The sequence below is a fragment of the Lathamus discolor genome, chromosome 4, assembly GCF_037157495.1.
Source record: "Lathamus discolor isolate bLatDis1 chromosome 4, bLatDis1.hap1, whole genome shotgun sequence".
Lineage (NCBI taxonomy): Eukaryota > Metazoa > Chordata > Aves > Psittaciformes > Psittacidae > Lathamus > Lathamus discolor.
The window spans coordinates 69,463,134-69,486,312 of record NC_088887.1 but is presented as its reverse complement, the minus strand read 5'-3'; the positions used below and the strand labels follow the sequence as shown (position 1 = coordinate 69,486,312).

Sequence of the window (23,179 nt, the reverse complement as noted above, 5' to 3'; positions counted from 1 at the left end):
AATAAGTGAAAATTGAACAATTAGACTACAGAAATTGAAAAGGAGCTCCGTTAATCATTTTGACTAAAACTCTTTCACCACGTCTTCCAAACAGTGCAAACTAAAGCACAGCTGATAAAGCCAAAGTGTTTAATAATTCTGTTTCAGATGAAGGGTCATATTAACAACAGTTGAGCAATTTGCAGTCATTTTAAGCAGAAGCCTAAAAGGAATGAGAAGCAAACTGAAAACTTACTCATGCTACCTCAGCTTACACCACTTACCAATTTAATCACATCATACTCTACAGTTTAAGAAGTCAATTAATGCAGCTGGCATGAACAAAAAGTTTTACATATACTTAACTTTCAACTTAATGATAAATCGTATCAATATTTTCCTTTTGATAAATCTAATAGAGTTAAAAAAAACCAAACTCCTTAGGTTAAGATAATTTTATTTTTCTCTTATCAGCTGAAGCAGTCATACTTCAGGTTTCCGCTTTCCAGTTTTCCTAACAGTAGGAGGGGATTTCCTCCAAGGCCTTATCAGCTTGAACCACAACCACTACACTGATTTCTGGTTCACTGACAAATTGCACTCCTTTAATCTCCATCTGGGAAAGTTTTAATGAAGGCATATTTAGAAATTATACCATACATGACAATTTCTATACGTACCTACAAACGTGAAGTCCAAATCTTATTAAATGGCAGACTAGAGTTTTCACTGCAAGAGACAGCTCCCATTCCAGCGTCTGAACTACCTTTCGTTTCACTCAGGCTAATGTGGCTTGTTTCCTCTGCTTATCTTTTTATTTACTTAGGCAAGAAAAAAATAAAACTGGTTTTAAAATTATTTCCTATTCTCAGAGCATTATCAGAAAGGGTAGAAGAATTATTCATTGTAAAGTGTGAAACAGTATAAGCTAAACATCACCCACTGAACACTGCAGTAATATAAATGACATTTTACTAGTAAATCCAAAATTCTCAGCAGGAAATACAGGTGTCACGACTGCTTGATAGGTGTCTCTGACTACAGCTGCACATATGGGGGAAGGTAGCTTCAGAGTTTGTCTGCCTGTGCACTGCCTGGCCCCTGTGCCACAGAGCTTCTGCACGTTGTGTGGCTCACAGCGGAAGCAGGTGCACTGGGGACAGGTCCAGTCTTCTAGCTACCCTTATCTTCCTTGTCCTTACAGCATCAGCAGCTTCTGCCATACTCACCCCACTTCTTCCTGAGGAAGAAGCACCAGTGGCCACTTCCATAATGTTATTTTTCTAGGTCTCAGGAACAGGTAAAATAGATAGGAGGTCTGTAGTAATTTTGTCATTTCTTACCATTCTCCATCTTTTAGGGTGGCTGCCTGTTTTTCCAAGCAGACCCAACCTTATATGTGATTAACTGGTTATGTGTAGACGTCCCTGGGCTCAAAGCAAAGAATAGGCATCAGAAGTCTCACGCACATACCTGCTCATTTCTCCTGTCCTATGGTTCCTGGCCACCAAACATTGGCAGCTCTGAGGTGCCAGTTTTTTCCACTCCTCGCAGTGCATTTAGCTTCTGTGTTATGCCTCCTGGATAGGCCTGGCTTGCAGGTTTGTGAAGGTAGTGTGCCACACAACAGCCACATTTGCAAAAGCAGCAGAGACCACAACAAAAAGCACCTCCACCAACAGCAGTGAGCTTGCATCCCATAGCCTTCTCTATCACATGAATAATACACACCTGGTACATAACCGCACAGTGCACCAAAGGCTGTACACTGGATTCCCATAAAATCATGGTCTGTGAAAAAAACTGTCCCATCTGTTTTGAGTAAGACATTTGCTGTATCCTAACACTCTCCTTATTCTTCTCCTGGAAAAGAAAAAAAAATAAGTAAATATGGTGCTACAGTGTTATCTTTGTGGAGTCCTGAGCACACATTGATTCACAAGTCTCTTTGCCCCCCAGAAAATGCTCGTGTTGCTAACTTAGCCTTGGTCCTCACAGCCAGTTTAGAGTAAAAAAAAATTGTTGCATTATTTGATCCTCAAAATTGAAACATGAATTATTTTGTATTTTATAATGGTTCCTTTAGATAACTGGTTACAGTGATTGCAAATTTAATAATGTCCATTTTCAGGACTAAAATGCTTACCAAGTGTATCTCAAGAGACTGTCACTATATCTCTATTATGTAACATGTTTTGCCAATATTTGAAAAATGAAAGACTTCACATGTGTATCTATTCACATAACGTTTATTTTCATTATTTATCCAGCTGTGTCTAAAATCACAAAAAAAGAAGGCCTGCAGGCCCCTCATTTCACAGTGTTTTAGATACCAGTTCCAACTGCACCTTAATTTCCCTCCACCAGGTTTTTCTACATTGTTTTAAGACTTCCAAACATCTGTTGTCATTTACAGAGCAATTATGCCTAAGCGCCATCACCATCTCATTGATGTAAAGCAAAGATGGGTAGCAACATATTTAAAAACATGGAAAGAATGGCATACTCTCCCTTTCTTGTAATCTTGTGGAATTAATATTGTGGGATTTTTACTTCAATTTTTGAAGATATTTTGTATTGCGCTTGACCAGGCTGAACTGAAATTGTGAGTTTTTCTAGAGGGTAGGCTGACACGTTCTCCCACAGATGAAAATAGCAGTGTCTGGGCCTTGCTGAGGTGAATACTTGGTGGGTATGCAGATATGTTCTGCAACTTCAGTGCTACTCAGATTGTTTTTGAAACTCTGAAAAGGCTTAAATACATTTGCTAGTTTCATTGCATGTCATGCTTCATCCATGTTTACCTCGCTGCAGGAAAGTTCTTAAAATGGCAGGGGATTTGTTACTGATTTAAAGAAACGTAACAGGAACAAACAGAAGCAGTAAAAAACATTAACAAATTGGTGCTGTCACATATTCATCATTGGATACAGAGCAACTACAGTAAACACTTGCTTATGCACACAGTATAGCAGCTAAATTGCCTACCAAAATGTTAATATATTTCCCAAAATAAAAAATAAATATTAAAATGGTGCTTTAGAAAATTGCCTGTCTCCTCAAATATTCAAAGGAAAGATCTTGTATCAGCTTTTACGATAGAGCCTTGGTCACTCTTTGCCATCTTGCCAGACAGCAGTAATATGAAGTGCTGCATTATCAGGATAATATAATCTCCTACTGCCAAGCAAAAGCTATTCAAGAGTCTGTGGCTTTTCACTCCAGAAATCAGGATATCCTGTTGATCAGTGCAAGATGATGTAGTAAGTTCTCCTATGTGAAATAAGCTTAAGCTTTGAAGAAAGGCATAAATAAATTACATCTGACTGAAGAAAAAAAAAATCATAAAAGACTTAACAGAAACTGGAAAGCTTTGTTATGAACTATAGTGGGGTAACAAAATTCTCTTCCTAAATAGGAAGAATTCATAATGACAATGTGTTTTTGAATACTTTAGGTCCTAACAGAAATGGGAACTACTTATTTTACCAGCAATTCTTCCCTTGTATGCAGCATGGTAAGGCTGGACCACTCTGGACATTTTTCTTCTATATGACAGAAAATAAATTCATGTTCCTCATTGGAGCATCTATTTCTAACTAAGAAGAAGAGTTAAGCTGAGGCTCATCTCAGTCTTTTTTCAGTTTAATAATGAGAGAATCTCTATGTATCTCAGGTAATGAAATGCAGAGAGGAATTAAACTACAATTGAAACTTATTGTTATGGTTTAGATCTGAGCTTGGTGGAACAGAAACCCCTGAATGTGATCTCTTGAAAAGTACAGGGTTTTGGATTAAAATGTGTTATCTCCAAGTAAACTGGAAAAGGAAGTGGGTTTAGCCTAGTGTTTCCAGGTTTGGGTACCTTTAGTGATGAAGAAAAGTATGTATAGGGCATCTGCAAATTTGTGCTTATGGAAAACTGACTAAACGAACACATTGAAAAAGAGAGAAGATAGGAGATGCTGAATAATCTAGGAGGAGGTAAAATAGAATAAATGAATCCTATAACATCTTAAAATATTATTTAAAAAACCCCAAACCCTCATAGTGTTCTGAATTTAAAGAAAGAACTGTAACAGGAAGTGCAGAATCTTTGTAACAGTAAAAGCAAGAAAGTCTTATACGTAGTCACCTAAGGCTATATTTAAGCCACCTTTATTCATACAAAATTTTTACAGCACATGCCAACTTTTCAAATCTAATTTTCCAGCTGTTAAGGAGCTGAAAACAAAATTAACCAGAATAATCAACAATCATAATAGACAATGCAGAATATGATGAGATCCAGAATTAGGAAAAGCATGAACTAATCTCCCTCATTCTTTTCCAAAGCAAGTACCAAAGGTCGAAAGACTAAAAAAAGCCACACAGTTTTTATGAAGATGTAATCTGGAAGAATTAACTTTCTTTCTTCAGAAGAGAAAATTAAAAATTCCTAGGTAAAAAGGAATTGAAATAATAAAACATTATAAACCAATCTTCTCAGAATTGTGTCTTTTAAAGCACATTCTTTCACCCAGATTTACTTTAAGTCATCCCAATGGCTTACTAGTTTGAAGAAAACTCTGTTATCCCCACTGTGGTTCCCAAGTTTTATGTTCCATCATTTTGGAAACATGATGCTGCAGCCTTTCTCCCGTCTAGGGCTTCAGTGTCTCTTCACTTGCCTGTCCCACCTCGCAGATTAGGACAGTCCCTCACTTCAACACACTTGGCAGCTTCTAAGAGCAGGAGACATCCCACCTCCCTCCTCCAAGATGCTACTACTGTTTCCACTTCTTTTCATGAGTCTTAATACTCAAATGTAAGACCAAAAAGAAAATGAACTGTCCATCACATAGAAAATCAAATTGTATGACTTGCATGGCCTTTTCTCAGTCTGTGTGTCAGATGTTTTACAAAGCATATATCTCCAGGCATAGCATGCTACACATCCTTACAGAATATTAGTGGTGTGGGATGGTGCTTTTCACTACTGAGTCATCTGACACATTCCTCCTTCAGCCTGCTTGCTGAGACACATGAAGCAATAACATGCAGAGGGTACATCTGTTTCACTCTCACAGTGTTTTGCATCCCCAAATTCTCCAGTGTTGATACAGTTTGCCAGGAATTCTCTGTGGAATCAATGACAGCCTGTTCCATAGGTATATTGAATCAATCTGTAATTAAACTTTTATTAATTGATACTGCACAGTTGCGAAATTATTTTCAGCTGAATAACAAATGTCTTCCTACAAAAAAATGCATTGCTGTGTTGACCCCACAGACAGGGAAGGTGAATAGAGTGTAAGGACCCAATGAACCATGAGAAGATTTCAGCATAAAGCAAAGCAACAACCTTTACTGAATCTAGAAATAATTTTGCCATTACCTTCCGAATAGCCAAGCTATTACTCCAAGCTTTGGCATCTCCAGACTTACTTTCCAGAGACTGAAACATGCTGTCTTTCACCAACAGCTGATCAGTTGTATTATATATGCCACATACTGTAAATTTCCACCACATGGTTCGTGTACATTCGTCTTCATCTGGATCTACGGGTGCATTCCTGGCATCCAGCCTGTGATAGATCATCAAAGAATGGCAAACTGCCACATGCAGCACCTCACTTGGATGTGTCTTCAGTCTTGGAAGCTTGATTACCCTATGTTCTCCTGCAACTGGACCTTGAGCTTGTCTGGATGTTCTAGCAGAGGAGCACAGCTACCGTATACCTGTGATGACCTATAAACGGTGCTGCCTGTATCAGGGAAGGTCGTCCTCTTTGACTGAGCACCCAGCTTTGGGAAGAATGCACATGGAGCGGTGAAGGAGGAAGGGAACTCCCGCCTAGCCAGCCATATCAGCTGAATCAACCCTGGTGATCAATGGGGTGACAGATGTCACAGCCATATCGCCCTCACATCCAAAAGAATGGCAAACTGCCATGTGCAGCGCCTCACTTGGTGCATTGTCTGGGAAATGAACCAGGGTCAACTGCTTGGAAGGCAGCTATGCTCACCACTATGCCACCAACACGGCATCCATGATGCATGCTGATATTTCTATCCATGCTGTAAAGTATAACTGGTATTTTATTTTAGAAATACATTTCAGGGAATTTTAATCTCTCATATTGTTGCCAAGTAATTCCATTATTTTTTTAATCCAGTTTTATTGCTAAGAAAATAATTATATTTATTAAAAGATCATCTTTTAAAAATCTGGTTCTCACCATGTTTCAGGTCCTGCAAGTTAATGAAGTAATCTCAGATAATTTTAAATCAGGTTTATTTATTTGTTAATCTCAAAAGACTTCTGAAGAAGGATTAGCTACATTGAAGTTTGAAATTTTAATACCTAGCGCCTTTTGATATGTGACAGAAAAGCTAGACAGACTTTTCATCAAAGCTACACATATATTTTCAGATCCATAACATATAGCTCTAAATTATCAATTAATTTTCACAGAGACAAAACATAAGTATATATAATTCATAGAGTGATCAAATAGAAACATAAAAAAGGATATGCTTTTAATTACTTTATCATATATTCTTGATATGATGTAAAAGCAAATACATATTTAATTTTGTAAATACTTAATAAATACCATAATATTTTTTATTATAGAAGATTTTGAAATCTTTACAAAGTTACATTTACTTTTGGAAGAATGACACAAAGGGGGACTTTAGTCAGTGGCTGAGAATACCTTGACAACCAAGCCCAATACCTGTGTATCTGAATTCAAAATGTCTATACCTGAAACACTGACTTCATTAAGCATTTCTTCACAGTGCACAAAGGCCAGGGATAGAGGATGAAATCAGTTTTCAACCTAGTGGACAATGCAGACTCTGCAACACTCAGAACCTCTGTGTATACAAAGGAAATGTTTGGATTGCTGCAATGTTCTTGCTGTTTCAGTCACTAAACAATATTTGTATAACTGGTAGAAGAGTGATTATTTCTTCTGGCAAATTAAGGCAATCTATATTTATTTACTTCCTTCTTTAGAAGAGAACTGTAATGGTTCTTGGCCATAAAATTAATGATTTCTCTCTTTTTATGCTTCCTTTGCTGTCACTCTTGCACATCTTCTGAATAAGTTAAGACCTATAACTAATTTAGTCTTCACACAATTTAGTGCATTCTTATAAACCCTAATACTGAAAAATTTACCTCTTTATTCTCTATGGCTTTTATGTAGAACCATGGTATATTTTGATTTTGCTTTCTGCAAAGCAGCTGTTGAAGGCCATAGCCCATGAATCATTACATTACTAGTAATCATATTGTCCCTATTAGATAGCTGCATGCATTCCCCTATGGTAATCTGTCTGTCTCTATTACAAGAGCAAATGTAATGTCATTTACCAGTTCTGAGTGATAATTGGAATAAAGCAAACACAATAGACAGGAGACTGGATATTGTTTGAGAAGCAATTGACTTGGTATCACCTCACAACTCACTTTTCATATGCTGTTGTTTGTTGTAGTAGAAGGGCTGATCAAGTGAGCTCAAATTGAAGTGTTCATACGGCTGAAAGATACACGTCTTATGTCAGCAACCTGAAGAAAGAGAAACTCTGACAATGTATATGGGATCTTCCAACAACCTTGATGCCTACCAAATTCTCCTCTGAGTTGTATGACATAGTCCTAACCTCAAAACTGTATATTTCTTACCTGGAATCTAAAGGTTGGCAGCCCAAACTGTCATATCTTTTTATGTATCAGAAAAAATTCTGTCAGTAGCTTCTGTAACTGTCCTCTGACTCATCTCTTGACCCATTTTTAACCCTTTTTTTTTAAAAAAAAAAACTTATTCTTCCTAGGTAGCTTTGACTATCGCTTGGGTTTGTTAGTTTTTCTTGTTGCCTTATGGAAGAAACACTTGTGTTATACAGCTTTTTATTATTGAATAAATAAACACTTGTGTTTCATCATCATATATAACATCACATGCCAACTACAGATCAGGAAATATAAAAAAATAAAGCACTTTGTGGTCCACAGCATGTTCCAGTTAAAAGCAAGTATCTGTTCTTATTGAAAGAAATAGTAGTTTATCATTTTGTGACCCCAATCCAGCAAAACTCTTTGAAATAATATGAAATACAAAATAAGCCTGTTAAAAAAATTGGGCTAAATGTGTATTTAAAGTTACATACCTACATAGATACATTTTGGGGAGTGGGAAGGTAAGATGCTTGGTTAAAAGGCTCTTTCTGAGGCATGATAATTTTTACTGTTTCTGAGGCAAAATCAGTCTTCTTCAGTAGTTTTAAAATGTCTTCTTTTTCTGGTGAAATATAATGCCAGTAAATACAAAAGCAAACGGCAGCAAGAAAGAAAGAAGCCAGTATAAACTGCAGTGCAACAAGTTTGCTCTGAAAACAATCAATTTTTTTTTATTTGCAAGGGATACAAGTTGTTAATGTCATTCATAACTTCATGCTGGTAGCTTTTCAAAACAGAGAGGCTTAATACAAAAGACCCCTGAGGCTTTCAAGATGCCAACTCTAAAATTATGATAATCTTGTCTATATTTTGATACTGGTTCACTAGGAAAAGCCCTTAATGGATGATGGCTTTGGCAGAACAGTGACACAATAATTTCTAGTAAGATACATATTTGTTTTGAGACAAAATAATGCCTGCATAACAGGTAATGAGATTAATCTAGAACAGAGAGATTTCTTTAAAATAAAAAAAAATCAAAATGTCACCCTGAAGTGTCAGTGGAAATTCAGGGAGTGCAGATTTACAGTGGATTCCTTGTCAAAAGCGGCTTTTAAATTCAAATAGCTTGAGGATTAATAAGGTCTGGGACAACAAGTTGTGACTATATCCATGTAGTTTATATCCTGCCAGAGTTTTAAGCTGACAGTAATGTCTTTGGGCTAGGGTGGGGATCTTTCAGCAGATACAGCTAAATCATACTTGTTAAATGAGTTTATAAATCACACAACCAGCATTACTGAGCTGAAGGTTTCATATGTGTTTCAGCTTTTTTTGACATTTTGAAGGTGGAAAGAAAGAAAAACTAGCTATCTAACAGTGTGGAGGTCTGCAATTTATAACAAAAGCTCTTATATCTCCATCTTTTTACAATGTAGCAGCGGAAGATTAAAGCATACACAAATAATTAAAACCAAACAGTACTGTTAAAACAACTGATTCAGTCAGTCATATGTATAAACAACTGATATAGCTCCCACCGTCGTTCACTTCCTCACAAATGGAATCAAACAAGACAAAATATCATTCTATGTGATGGAATAATGGTTTTGCTGTGACAGTACTTAAATCAATCAGATGAATTTAAAAGAGAGGTAATTAACATATGCTCCCTTCTTTTCTTGTTGATTAAATTTATTTCAGAGCTTCATTAATAATGACTTATCAGAATCATCCTAAATTTAATACCATGTGCATTATCTCTTTTTCTCCTAAAAAGATCACAGGTTTTTTGTAAGAAAATCAGTTGTTTAACTTTATGAAATGTCAACTTATGTGTTCAAATAAAAAATATGTATTGCCTTATTTCTTTCTGTAACTATGAGTCTTATTCTTTACTTCTGTAAATAGGTAAAATTCTTTCAGGCAGCAAAAAATTTGTTAGCTAATAGCCACATATATTAAAAGTCTGAACATGCATGGTGATAGAGTTTTGAACAATTAATATCCAAGTTACACTAACATTTGTAACACTAACACTTCAGTACCTAATGTTATATAAAAATGAATTAAAATTAAGTAATCTGTCATTCTCTTTTTAAATTCTCTTTTTAAAACCATTCCCAGTTCTTTAATATGCTTTAAAGAGACTTCTTTAGGCACTGTACCAATACTGAACCTTTTAGTTATAAGTACCTGATATGAAAACACAAGCTCCAAACATGTACATGCTTCAGGTTTGGGGAGGTTTTTTTATAAATGCCATTCTTGTAGATAGATACTATTTTTGTACATAATTTTTTTTTTATTCATGTTAAAAAAAAACCTTTGCATAATCAATAATTTCTATTAAAAATCTTTATATATCAGAAAGCAGAATATTCAAAAAACTTCATACAAAATTTCACATTTGCATAAACAGGAAACATCATGGATGATTTTTTTCTTCACATCACAAAATAAACTTTTGGTATATGACTTTCATAGGTAAATTAGATGATCATACGTTATTTCATTGGAGGGAATGACTACTACAGATCTTTTCAAAAACTTTCAACCTGCACTTACAAAATATGTCCCTTGATGTATATGTGACTTGGTTATTTTACTGCTATTAATGGCAATTACCCTATTTAAAAAATGGAGTGTGGATAGTAGAGTAATGTGTATGGAATATACAATTTATCTTGAGGGATGCTGGCTGTTTCAAAAACTTATGGCAGCTGTACTCCGTGGTCTGTGGAAAACTCACTCCGAGTTTGGGAGGTGGTGCAATATGAAGAGATATCTCTTGTGTCTACATACCTGAGTTGCCTCCCAATGAAAAACAAGTCATAGGGAGAAAGAGAAGACAACCCAAAACCCAAGTCTCATCCCAATATACAGTCAGAACTTGGCCACGGCACACATACCCCAAACCAGGATGGAGAAATGTTCTCAGACTCCCCCTTTTAACTATATCCTTGAAATGTCAAAAAATGTAATAAATATTAGCTACCTTGGAATTTTTTGCTAAGAAGTTAGCCAGATGCATATTGCTGCAGTAGACTGGAATTCTGGCCTTAGGAAATAAGAAAAGATTATTATCTTTTAAAGTGGTAGTACTTACTGATTCACTTTTTTTCTTTGGAAGTGTCAGAGATGGAAGGCAGCTGTATGGAGTCCCTGATGACAAGTTGCAGAAACTGCTGAAGGGGAGGGTGAATTATTTTGAGCCTGGTGGGCCCATGACACTTCATGCCATCAGGGTAGAGATGAAACATACAGATGGGCTCATGATCAAGGGGTGGACTTAGCAATGGACACTATTGCCAAGATTATTCATGAGTATGAGCACTGCACACAGCCACTCCTACTCGGAAAGACTGTTACAAGAGATGTACTGGATAGACTCAGCAGCTTTATAGGGATTGGTCCATGCACTAAGGAATGAGCTCTCTCTCTCTCTCTGTGGATGGATACATACACATATATATATACATATATATATATGTATATATATGAGTGATGGTATATTGAAAATGTGGGTTATGAGCATGACATGAATGGCATGGAATAAGGGGTGGATACTGTCCTGTGTTCAGCAGTAGCAGTCATTTTTATCCTTCTTAGTAGCTGGTGCCGTGCTGTGTTTTTGACTTTCAGCCTGGGAACAGCGCTGATAACACCAATGTTTTTAGTTACTGCTCAAATGTTTAGTCTGACCAAGGACTTTCCAAGTCTCATGCTCTGCCAGGGAGGAGCGGAAGCAGGGAGGAAGCAGAGACAGGACACCTGACCCAAACTGACCAAAGAGGTATTCCATACCACAGCACGTCATGCCCAGTATGTAAACTGAGAGTTACCTGGAAGGGCTAGTTCACTGCTGGGTCAGGCTAGGTATCGGTCAGCGTCTGGTATTGTATTCTCTTCCCTTGCTATTTCCTTTATCATTATTATTATTGATGGTAGCAGTAGTGATTTGTGTTACACTTCAGTTGCTGGACTGTTCTTATCTCAACCTGTGGGAATTAAATTCTTTCCATTCTCCTCCCCATCCCTCCGGGAGTGGGGGAAGGAAAGCGGAGGGGGAGTGAGAGAGCAACTGCGTGATTTACTGCTGAGCTTAAACCACAACAGTTTTATATCTATATTCTGCCTGAGAAATCTGAGAAAATGACAGGAAATATTGATGCCTAATATTTCTTTGAAAGGGATCATGATAGAAGTGACTAACAAACAAACATCTTTTCAAGACAGTTGGCTCACTTGTGGAAGAAATCCATTAAAAAAAAAAAAAAAGAAAATTCAAAAAACAGCAAGAACATTCAGGAAAAACAAAGCAGAAGGGGCTGGCAGTGCTCCATTTGAAGTATTAAAAACAGGTGGAGATACACTAAGACAAAGATGTTACCAAATTATCCTGTTGGTTAAGAGTTTTGAAAAAAATGCAAAGAAATAGAGGGAGTTAGTATTATGGCCAGTCTTTAAAAAGAGTGACATTATGGAATATAAGCATAATTGCACATCTCTTTGCTCATTATGGCTTATAAAACTCCAACTATTATATCAGTTTACTCCTCAGATAAAACAGATAAGAAGAGAATAAAATGCACACTGGATCAAGTGCTTTCCATGGGGCATTCAGCCAAATACAATGTTAACAGTGTATCATAAATACAAAAACAATACCAATCGTTTAAGTGCATAAAGGTTAATTTAAGCGCACAAAGGTTAATTTAAGTGCATGAGGTTAGGTGATGGAAGTCAGACTGCATAGAAAAACCTTTCAAAAGGCTATATTTAAGAGGTTCAGCTTTATGGCCAACTAGGAAAGATGGAAAGATTACATTGAACAAAATCTAAGAGTTCTTAATACAAATGACCAGCAGCAAGACCTTGGCAAAAAGTGGTAGTGATAAACTGTGAGAGCAGCCACAGATGTCTGTGGCTGATAGGGCCACGTAAGATAAGGAATAGAAAAAGCAGGTGATACATAATATGCATTTAGTCATCATACCATGGCTGCATTCAGCATGGCACACACTTAAGGCACATTTGAGGCTATCATGGATACCCACTGCAAACTTAGTAATTGGACTAGTATTAAAATATCAATATCACAATAAAACTGATTTCCTGCATTCCCTCTTTTCTAATCAATGCTCTGTTGATTAATATGATTAATATAAAAGCACCACCTAAGATTTTCCATCAGTTGGGGAACTTGTCAAATGTCATTCCTATGTGAGTAAAAAATAAACTAGCACAGCTACCTTGCCCAATCTGTCATTTTCTATTAAATTGTTCTCTAAGTAAACTGTGCTTAATCTTCAACACATCCACTGAAAAGTTGAATCTCATGATAAACCAAGCTAGATAGTTCAAGCTGACTGAACAATGAAGTACTCTATTGCAGTTATTTTAAAGAATCTTTGACATGCATGGAAATGTTGCTTTAAGTACAGAACACGTGTTCTGAGCTGTCGGTTCCTTCTTGTGACATGCCATGTACAATTGATTTGCTTGATTCTATTGCATTGGCATAAAAGGCTTTAAAATACTTACAAATATAAAATAGATCAGATGTAAAATTTTGGAAGTATACTTTCAGCATAAAAATACCATCAAATAGAAATTATTATTCTCTTTCTTAATTTGACAACCTGTTATGATTTTCTTTAATACTTCAAATCAAATTCTAAACAGCTTTAGGGATCAGCTGTAGTGTTATGTAAGTCAGTAAGACTAAAAAAATTTTGCATGATTAGGGCTAGTTACGTTCCAAAACCAGATCATGATTGCTATTTTTTTTTCCCTTCAACATAAAATGGATTGCAGTCCAGATTAATTCAATAGGCTTAAAACCAGTTACTGTCTCATTCATTATTTGTAAACCACTTGATTTCCTGGGCATGGGGAAAAAAATACTTAGCAAGACTTTTTGGGCAGTTTGAGGAGTGTTAGTTTGCTTCTTTATTTATTAGCTGCTTAAATTTGTTAATATTTTCCATCGCTATCATTTGCAGTTATAACTCAGGTGATTCTGTAGAGCACCTGGAGCTTGTAAAATACCCTCAAACAAACAAAACTATGTATGCTTTCTACTTTAAACAGTAAACAATCATTATTTCTATCATCCATCAATTTACAAACTGCAATTACTACATTTACGGAGACATTTGCTGACATGCTAGTGGCACCAAGGAAAGACATTTCCAACAGAACTTTCAAATGAACCTCAGGTATGGACAAATAAGATCAATTTCCAATGTGATATCAATGCTCATTAAGTCTCTACTGTTAAATTAAATCTCTTACACCTCTCCAATCTTCTCAATCTAGAAGCTGCTGGAAGATTTCCTTTCTACTTGTACATGAAAACACATGCTACGGAAGGAAATTGAAGAAAAAATAGATTATTTGTGAGTATTATTGGCTAATGTCAAGAAAGGTGAATGACACTCCCAAGAAATTATGTCTGATTTGGCATAGACCACTGTCATTTGTTTTTCTTGGTGTAGACCAACAGTAGATAAATGGTTTTATTTTTTAGGTTTAGAAAAACAGGATTTGTTCTTTAAAGGTCTGTACCTTCACTCAGTACTGCAATTTCTATACTGTATATCCTTCAGGACTATATCAAAAAGATCTTATCCAACCTCTGATTAAGCTAACTTTACAAAAATGGGTATGTAGACACAGTTATTTTTTGTGCTTTCCATGTGTATATTCTTTTCTCAGTTCCTTCAGTATTCCTGAAAAAATATTCATTTGCACATTTCAGGAGAAGAAAGTTCAAACCCAATCAGGGCAGAAGTAAAGGAGAACCAATAATCAATACACATCTACTCAAAATTTTCTGTACCACAAAGGCCAGGGACCTTGCCACTTGTAATATGTAGTTTTGGCATGGGGACATGCTTAATCTCCAACCATTAGATGCAGCAGTTTATTTACAGTGTCTTTCAACACAATTGTCTCTTTTTTCTCATTATAATTCAGAGAAGGACTTGTGCTCAGAAGCATGATGTTTCAAAAATATTACTCTATATATCCTTTTTATCCAACAATTGTGTTCTAAATCCTGCAAAGCTTCTATTTTCTCAGTCAACAGCAATGCATTCCACAACCTAAGTACCAGTCAAGTGATACATATATATACATTCATATATTCTTCATTTTTATCAGTTTTGAATTTTCCTTGGTTTGCTCAATTGAAATGACCTTGTTAAAACACAGCAGCTCTGGTCTGTCATCTCCTTATATATATATATATATATATATATTCCTTTGCCATGATATCATTCTGTTTCTCAGACTGGAAAGTCATCAAATATTTAGGTTTTGTCTGAAAATATGCTTCTCTTTATACATGATGAACTGTAAAACTCAATTTGCAACTGATATTTTACCTCTCTGATTGTGTCTTCTCATTTCCATATGGAAAATCTTTGTCTAAAAGCAACTGATAGTCCATCTAAATTGTCTCTGCAATTCAGTTCAATAATTAATTTTCTATAAACCTAGCCTAGACTTAAAATTGTCAGTTGCAGAATCTGCCTGAATCCTTTCACCTGTCTGTTTCTCTCTATGCCCACTTCTGACCTCCCTATCATCATTAGTAGAATTATTTTTGTTTCAAAGGAACTATTTTAGCACAATGTTATCTCTCTGTATTAGAAAAAAACTATGTGGTGGGCTGGGAGTTGCTTTGAAAGGGTCTTTGACCACCTTTTTCTGTATTTTCGCTCTAAGAGGGTGTGCAATATCAGGGATATTCATTCATACTGGATGTTGATATTTGGAGCCCATCCAAACCTAAAAAGTCAAAACTTCATATGGCTCCAAGTCAAACCTGGATATCATGCTACTATTGACTTTTCAGCCTATGCTTGGCAAAAAGGCAAAGTCAATGATTTCATTTAAATAAGATCCTAAGTATGTGTTTAAGCATTAAGCCAGGCAAATGCCACAACATCTTGAATTATGTGCTGAGGAGTTTGCAGAGCTTTAACTCTTTGATCACCTTTCTCCACATAATTGTGCCAATGCAAACTAAAGACTGCATTCCTGTATTGTTTCTCTTTGCTTTCAGTAACACTGTTATAAATATTTCCACTTAGTTTTTAACACATTCAGCCACAACCCAGAGGTTAATTTACATGCCACAATCAGGACATGGTACTAACTGGTCTACTGTTTAAACTGTCTATCAAAAGATGGAGATCCTGTCTATTAGTTTTTTCGAAACTGAGTAGGTCTAAACTTACCGTTATAATGTGTGAGTCTCATGACATCCCAAAAACCCCTTCGCAGTTTCAGATAAGCTTGTTTACATATCTTCACAGTTCTTCGAAAGTTTTTCCTGTTCATTGCCAGGTGCAAATCAGTGTATTGATTTACATCTCTAAAGTAGTGTCTTCAATAATCATCCAATCTCCCTTGCGAAATTGTCACATATAGAAGGGTCAAAGAAAGAATTAATGGGAATATTTGGGACCTTGCCTCGACTTGCTTTAATTTGCCTTGCCTTTATCCTCTCCTTTGCCCTCCATTTTTTTCTTTTTTTTTTCCAACTTTTTTCCTCGCCCTCTCCCTCTCCTTCTGCCTTTCCCTCTCTCTCTCATTCTCCCTTTCCATCTCCCTGTGCTCTCCTCTCCTCTCCTCTCCTCTCCTCTCCTCTCCTCTCCTCTGTTCTCTTTAGGGACAGTAATACAAAACCGGAAATACTGGGTGTCATTGACAATTTTGTTCTGCCAGCACTGTGAAAAAAAAAACCCTAACCCTCCCCCCCCAAAAAAAAACCACCAAGCCAACAGTTATAAAAACACAAACGTTAAACCAATGACAAGTGTATTTTGGACTAAAAAAAAAAAAAATAAAATAAAAAAAAATCTTAACAATGATTCAGCTATACACAGAGCTTTAGACAAGGTTAAATCAAATTGGTGAAAAAAAAGAAAACCCTAGTTTTGGGAGAACGCATATTATTGCCACTCATCAACTGGTCTAGCAGTGTTCATAGCTGGCACATGTTATTTGACATTAGGATGGATATATATTTTTTGCTTTTATTATACCACCGTTTCTTATATACTTTACCACTCTACTGATGAAGAATATGCCATACGAGGGAAAACATTTAAATGACCTTTGTTTTAAAAAAAGCATCACTAACAAAAATCAAAGCTATTATATTTATGGCGTTGTCTATCATATTCTTCAATATGGAGGCTGATCCAAGTGACTAACTTTAGATGAAGTTTTGTTTGAGTAGGACGAGAGTGACAGGATCTAAAAACATTGGGATCTTATATCCAAGTGACTATGCCATATTAGGAAATCCTTTGTTGAATTATGCTTAGAACTGTATTGGAATGTGATCCTTAGTTATGGACATATTTGAAATAAGTAACTCCATAATATACTGTGGCTCGTGAATGCTAAGTAGGTGAATTTTAAAACTGCTACAGAATGTGAAAGCTGTACTTCATTGTTCAGCTGTTTAGACAGTGGGGTGTGTAAAGTCATGATTCTGACTCATGCATTTTCCTACCTGACTCAAACAATCTGATAGATAAGCAACTATGTTTCTCTGGGCAACAGTAAGCATGTGGGGTGTATTTAGAAGAGTAGAGCAATTTTCTAGAAAACCTGCCTTCAGTTTTAGTGTTTAAACTCAAAATAGCAATTCAATTTATTGTATTGTGAAGCTCACAATGCAGTAGCCCTCCATTTAAAATAAGTAAGTTTCTCAAGAAGTGATTTGATGTTGAAAGTAACTGCAAAATACTCATGTATCTTATTGTTAAAAAAAAAAAAAACAAAACCAAACACAAAAACAAATACCACAGATGAACAAACAAAAAAGAAATAAAACCAACAAATCATAGAATCATAGAATAGTTAGGGTTGGAAAGGACCTTAAGATCATCTAGTTCCAACCCCCCTGCCATGGACAGGGACACCTCTCACTAAACCATCCCACACAAGGCTTCATAAACAAACAAACAAAAAACAACAAACAAACCAAGAAAAACCCCAAACCAACCAAAACACTAGACGCAGATCACAAGCAAAATTGTGCTCTGCTGTGCTAGAATCTGTTCTTTTAGCAGTAGGAACAAGAATACAAGTCAAACTGCAAAAGCCAGGGAGGAACCTGCAAAGAATTGCCTACAAGTTGCAACATCTGTGAACTACTGAGTTATTGTTGTACTCTTTCTCACCTATCCTTTTATATTTCAAACAATCTGTGTGAACATTTGTATTTATGTTGTGTAATTGGGTTGCATAATAGGTTTCATAATTTTAAAAGGTACAAAAATCAGTTCTGCAATTATTGTGTGGATTTCTTTTTTAAAATAAAAGGCAGAAGTACACAAAAAACCATAGACCCTAATTCATTATGCTGTGTCCCCTCATGTGAAAAAAAAAACCTTCTATTTAATCCTTATCGTAACTCCTTAACCATATTAACAACCTACTAGGTTGTTCCATGAACTTACTAATAGTCAAAATTTTCTCTAACATCAATCCTAATTCATGTTTTTACTTCGTATTTCCATGCTAACCAGTATTTTTTTCTTCATATTTTCATCTGCACTGATGTATGGAAATATAACTGTTCTTACATGCATTGAAGACATTATCTACCTGTGTCAAACTAACTCCTCTTTTGACCTCCTCTTGTACTGTACAGTCTTCCCTTACCTTAACTTTGTAGGATATGTTCTCTGCATTTGTTTCCTTCAGAATTCTGCTGCATGGAGCAGAAACCAAAATGCTAAAATTTCTTTATCTTTCACACAAATATGCTTCTTAATACACTTCTTGGTCTTCTTTTCATGGTGCCACAATCATTATTCACAGGTATTCTGTGATGAACTAAAAAAAATGAAAGGCTTGCTCTTATAGTTTTTCACTTTAGCCTAATTTATACACCATACCCTTGTAATTAATCCTAACATTTATGATTTATTTTGTATTATTACATTTCATTCCAATTCTAACTTTCACTCTCTTAGCACCATCCCATGCATTACCTACATTGATATTCCAGCATGCAATCATGTGTCATCAGCACATTTTTATTACTTGTTCCAATGTCATTAAGGAAATGAAAATATTAAGTAAGATTGAGCCTGAGAACAATCTGTGGGGGATTCTCTCTAGCTTTTTCAGTGCCATTTATCATCCACACACAGTTTCTTAGATTGTTTTTTATTTCTTTTTACCCATCTCATTATGTAACACCAACACACTTCCTTTACAGAACTTCAGGTACAGAATTTATTTTGCCTAGAAAATGATTCAGAAACAGCTGTATACTTCATTTTCATATTTTAGCCCAGAAAACTTCATCTCATATTTAGTTTCTGTTCAATTTTCCTCTTTATCTATATTAATTAAAATGTGCTCTTCAATTCTTTCTCAAGTATCTCTTCACAGCGTCTACCTTTTCCGTGCTGTCAAGTTGTTTTCCTGCATTCATAGAAGTGCTCGGTAATTCTGTGACCTTCCTGGTAAGTAGTAGTGCTGAGAAAATAAATATGAAATCTCCTGTCCATCTCTTCTATGACTTTAAATCTCCACTTCCACTTCACAATTGTTTCAACCATACTTATAATCCGTATATCTGCCTCAGTTTTATCAGCTGTATCACCATGCATTTAAAAATATTTTTGCCATTAATATCTTAACCTTAGTTAAGATACTGAGTTGTTACTTATCTTAATTAAGATAATATGTGGTTAGTATCCTTCTATTGTTTGGTTTATCATCAGTGTTTCATCATTACCCATGACAATCTTTTCAATGCTTACCTTTCACACATAGCTGTACTAATAGTAATTATTTCATCTTCAGTAATATTAAATAATAAAAAATATGTAATTATAATATAAAAATTATAAATAAGAAAGAATTAATAAATTATGTAAAAAGTAAGAATTGCTACCAACACTAAGTTAAGTGAAATATCCCCGCTTTCTAATATGCTAACCAGCTTATTTATGACAGGCAGGACACTCAAGTAAGTGAATGATTAATGAAAAAAATCAGAGAAGCTTTTTGACACCAAATTTACAGGACTCTCTTCCTATTTTGTAAGTGCACACCTGGCAGCAGAGAAAGTCATAGAATCATAGAATAGTTAGGGTTGGAAAGGATCTTAAGATCATCAAATTCCAACCCCCCTGCCATGGGCAGTGACACTTCATGCTAAACTATGTCACCCAAGGCTCTGTCCAACCCAGCCTTGAAAGTCTTCCTTACACTGCTAGAAATCACAGGCTTTCCTGTCCTGGGAGTCACCATCTTATGCTCATTCAAGGGTGTTTCTTGTCTATACCTCCTCACATGTAACAGTAGGAAAAGAAACCTTTGGCTTCTGAAAGATCTCTATTAAGATCCTGTTTATCTACTCATCTTCTTTCCCAGTTCCTTCACCCAGTAGCACAGCTCCTCAGCCACAGCTGGGCTGCCATTTCCCTTCCCCCATCTGACAGCTTGACACCTGGATTTCCGTGTCTTCTCTTAGGAGGTTAATCTGTATCCCTGTCCACCCTGTGGGGTATTACCACCAACTTTGTGTGACTGAGTAAATCCTACACAATCTTGATGAGTGTCTCAAGGCCTTTTTGCACCTCCTTTTCCACCAGCTGTCACATTAACTGCTGAGTCAATCTCTCTCCCTGTTCTCCTGAAAGACATTGCAGCTAAACAGAAGTAATCTAGGGGCTCATGAGCCACATTCTCTAAACTGAAAGCAGTTTAAGCTGAACTTGTAAATTGTACCTAATCAAGAGACAACAAACAGAAGCAAAATCCCAGCTTTGTGAATAACAACAAAATGCTTCATTAACTGCCAAATTCAAGTTGCTTTATAGGGAATTTTTGACATATCTAAATTTTTTCAGTGCAAAATTTTCTTCTTCATGTACAAAGTTCTTCTGCAGTTTGATTTTTATGATCTGTCATCATACCAAGGCTTATGTGTCAGTCTAACATGTCATCTTAATTTGACAAATAAGTATTTTTAGCTCTCAAAAAGTTTACATTCCAATTTTATTCAGAATATCTTTATATAAAAAGATTAATTACAATTCCTTTGTAACTAAACTTTGATACACAATAGGTATTTAAATAGACACGTCCTTCGTAGAAAATATCTTTTAAACAAAAACTCACATAACTGTATTCAGTTCCCCCGAAACAGAGCACATGAAGCCAAATGTATCAGAAGACTTGTATCACATGTAAGAGACTTTGATAACTTGTATATACGTCAGAAAACACCTACAATTTTTGTCTTAAATTAAGTCTAAATGAAACAGAGGAAGACAAAAATATTGAAAAGATTAAAAGACTAAATATTTTATTTGAAGGATCAATATCAGTAATAACATACAGGACTTTAAATGCCCTTAGAAAAGGGAAAGAAAATATTTTTTACTACTGGGTTTACTGGGTTTGCTGCTCAGTTTTCTGAAGATAAAAGCCTTCACATACTGCCCAAAGAGTAAATGGAGAGGGTAATGCATCTTATTCCAGACAGTCCAGAATCAGGATATTTCTACCTCATTGAAATACTGGATTTCATTTACATTGAAAAGCTGGATTCAAAACATAAATAAAGACAGTTCTCCATCATATTCGTCCATGCCTGTTTGCTTCTTTTAGCTATTAGAATAATGCATTAATTATACGGATTAGGCCTGCAAAGGAAAAGGAAAAAATTGTCTGAAGCCAGAAGATGAAAATCCAGGGTCTATATGATTGAATTTACTTGTAAAATGGATTCAACTTTACTTTCATCTGCTTTCAAAGAGTGCAACTGCAATACTAACATACTGTATGCTTTCATATTGTGCAATAAGCTATCCGTATTACATAAGTGAAAAAAGATAAGAATATAAAAAAAATATGGTGTTTTTAGTCATGAAATAGGCTCTCAAGGATCTCAGTTTCTGGGAACTCCAGTTTTGCCTTAAAATATACTTTTACAGGAAAAATTTTTCAAGGTTTTTCAAAGAGTTGTTTGGTTTACTATGGGGAGATTGAAGACAAAAGATGCTTTTGAGAGGAGATGAGTTTGACAGCTAATTCGTAGTGTAGGGAGAACGTTGATTTCTTTGTGGAAGAAAGATTTTAGAAGGTGTGATAGGACCTCTGAGAGAAAAAGTGTCTTTCTGAAACTTTCTGGAGACAGAAGAGGTCTTTAAACCTATTGATTATGAATGAACTGCAGTTCTTTAGTTACCCAGGGAAACCACTGACTAGTCATTATTCATCTTTGGTATGGTGTTTGTATCACTTTCTACAAATTACCTTTTATTCATTAATTCTCATTTTCATTAACTGAAGGATGAGTAACAATATGCTTCGTGTAAACACTATGAGTTTCATATAAAACTTCCTACGATTTTTTTTTTTTGAGGCATCTCATAAAAATGTACATAAATCTGATTCCAGAGAAAGCTTATGTAATCTTATGAAGTCAAATAGGAAAACCACCAGTCAAACTAAAGCAACAGTATTTCACATATGTAAGCGGTACCACCCAAATTAGAGGAAGGAATGTGTGAAAACATGCAAAACAAATATTTGTCTACAGCAAGACTCTGTGGGCTGTCCCAAGAAACCATTTATGTGCAATCTGGCAGCCCCATGAGCTGACGCTATAACTATGTAAGTGCCTTACAATATTTCTTTAGCAATTCACATGCTTTTTGAGAAAGTTGCACCCTATGGTAAAACACCTTGGAAGCAGCATAAGATAGTTCACTTTCCCCATCTTTCAAAGTTAAATTCTTTACCAAAGCAAAGCTAAAATCCCACAAACCAGAATGCAGCCATAAAATACATACAGGTACTAAATTCAGTACTAATTGTCATTGAACAATAAATTTGATAGATGTATAAGCTGTGAGGTAGCTGGGCAGGAAGAAGCATACTTTTTATGGATTTAAACTATACATTTACTTTTTTTTCAATCAGACATCTTCTTATAAGACAAATTTTATTTGTGCTCTCTTTACAGAATCATGAAGGACTACTGATGCAATTTATTCCATGAAAAGTTGATTAGAACTATTAAAGAAATATGACCTATTCAAATTTAGACTGGGATTAAAGACTTCATCTTCAGATGGATATAATCTAATTATTTACTTTTTGTTTCCTTCTACTTTCCTTTTCCCCCTTATGCCATTTTTCCAATTTTTTTCTTTACTACATAAACTAAGAAAAAAGGAAAAAATCTTTGACTAAATGATTAAATGCCATTTTGTAACCTTTGTGTGATTTACAACTAAATGAGTACCGAACAATCTTAAATATCCATTTATAATGGGATATGTTTCATCCATATTCTCCTTTCTAATGGATGTCCAAAAGAAGCCTTTTTCTGATTTTCTTTTTTTCCCCTTTCCCTGAGAAACTAACAGTTTTAGTTTCTTCATTAAGTAACCTAGTAAGCAGGACGGCATTGTTTTTAAATAGTCATTAAATACCATGTCTGGTGAGGGAAGCAGTGATGGAAAT

General features: G+C 35.5%; 1 long non-coding RNA gene across 1 annotated transcript; it reads left to right on the top strand.

Annotated features, from left to right (window-relative positions):
• Positions 1-13,981: 13,981 nt before the first annotated feature.
• Positions 13,982-22,763, top strand: LOC136012710 (uncharacterized). Its single transcript, XR_010611918.1, has 3 exons — positions 13,982-14,055; positions 19,072-19,158; positions 22,677-22,763. It is a non-coding gene; the product is annotated as an uncharacterized LOC136012710 (long non-coding RNA).
• Positions 22,764-23,179: the final 416 nt, after the last annotated feature.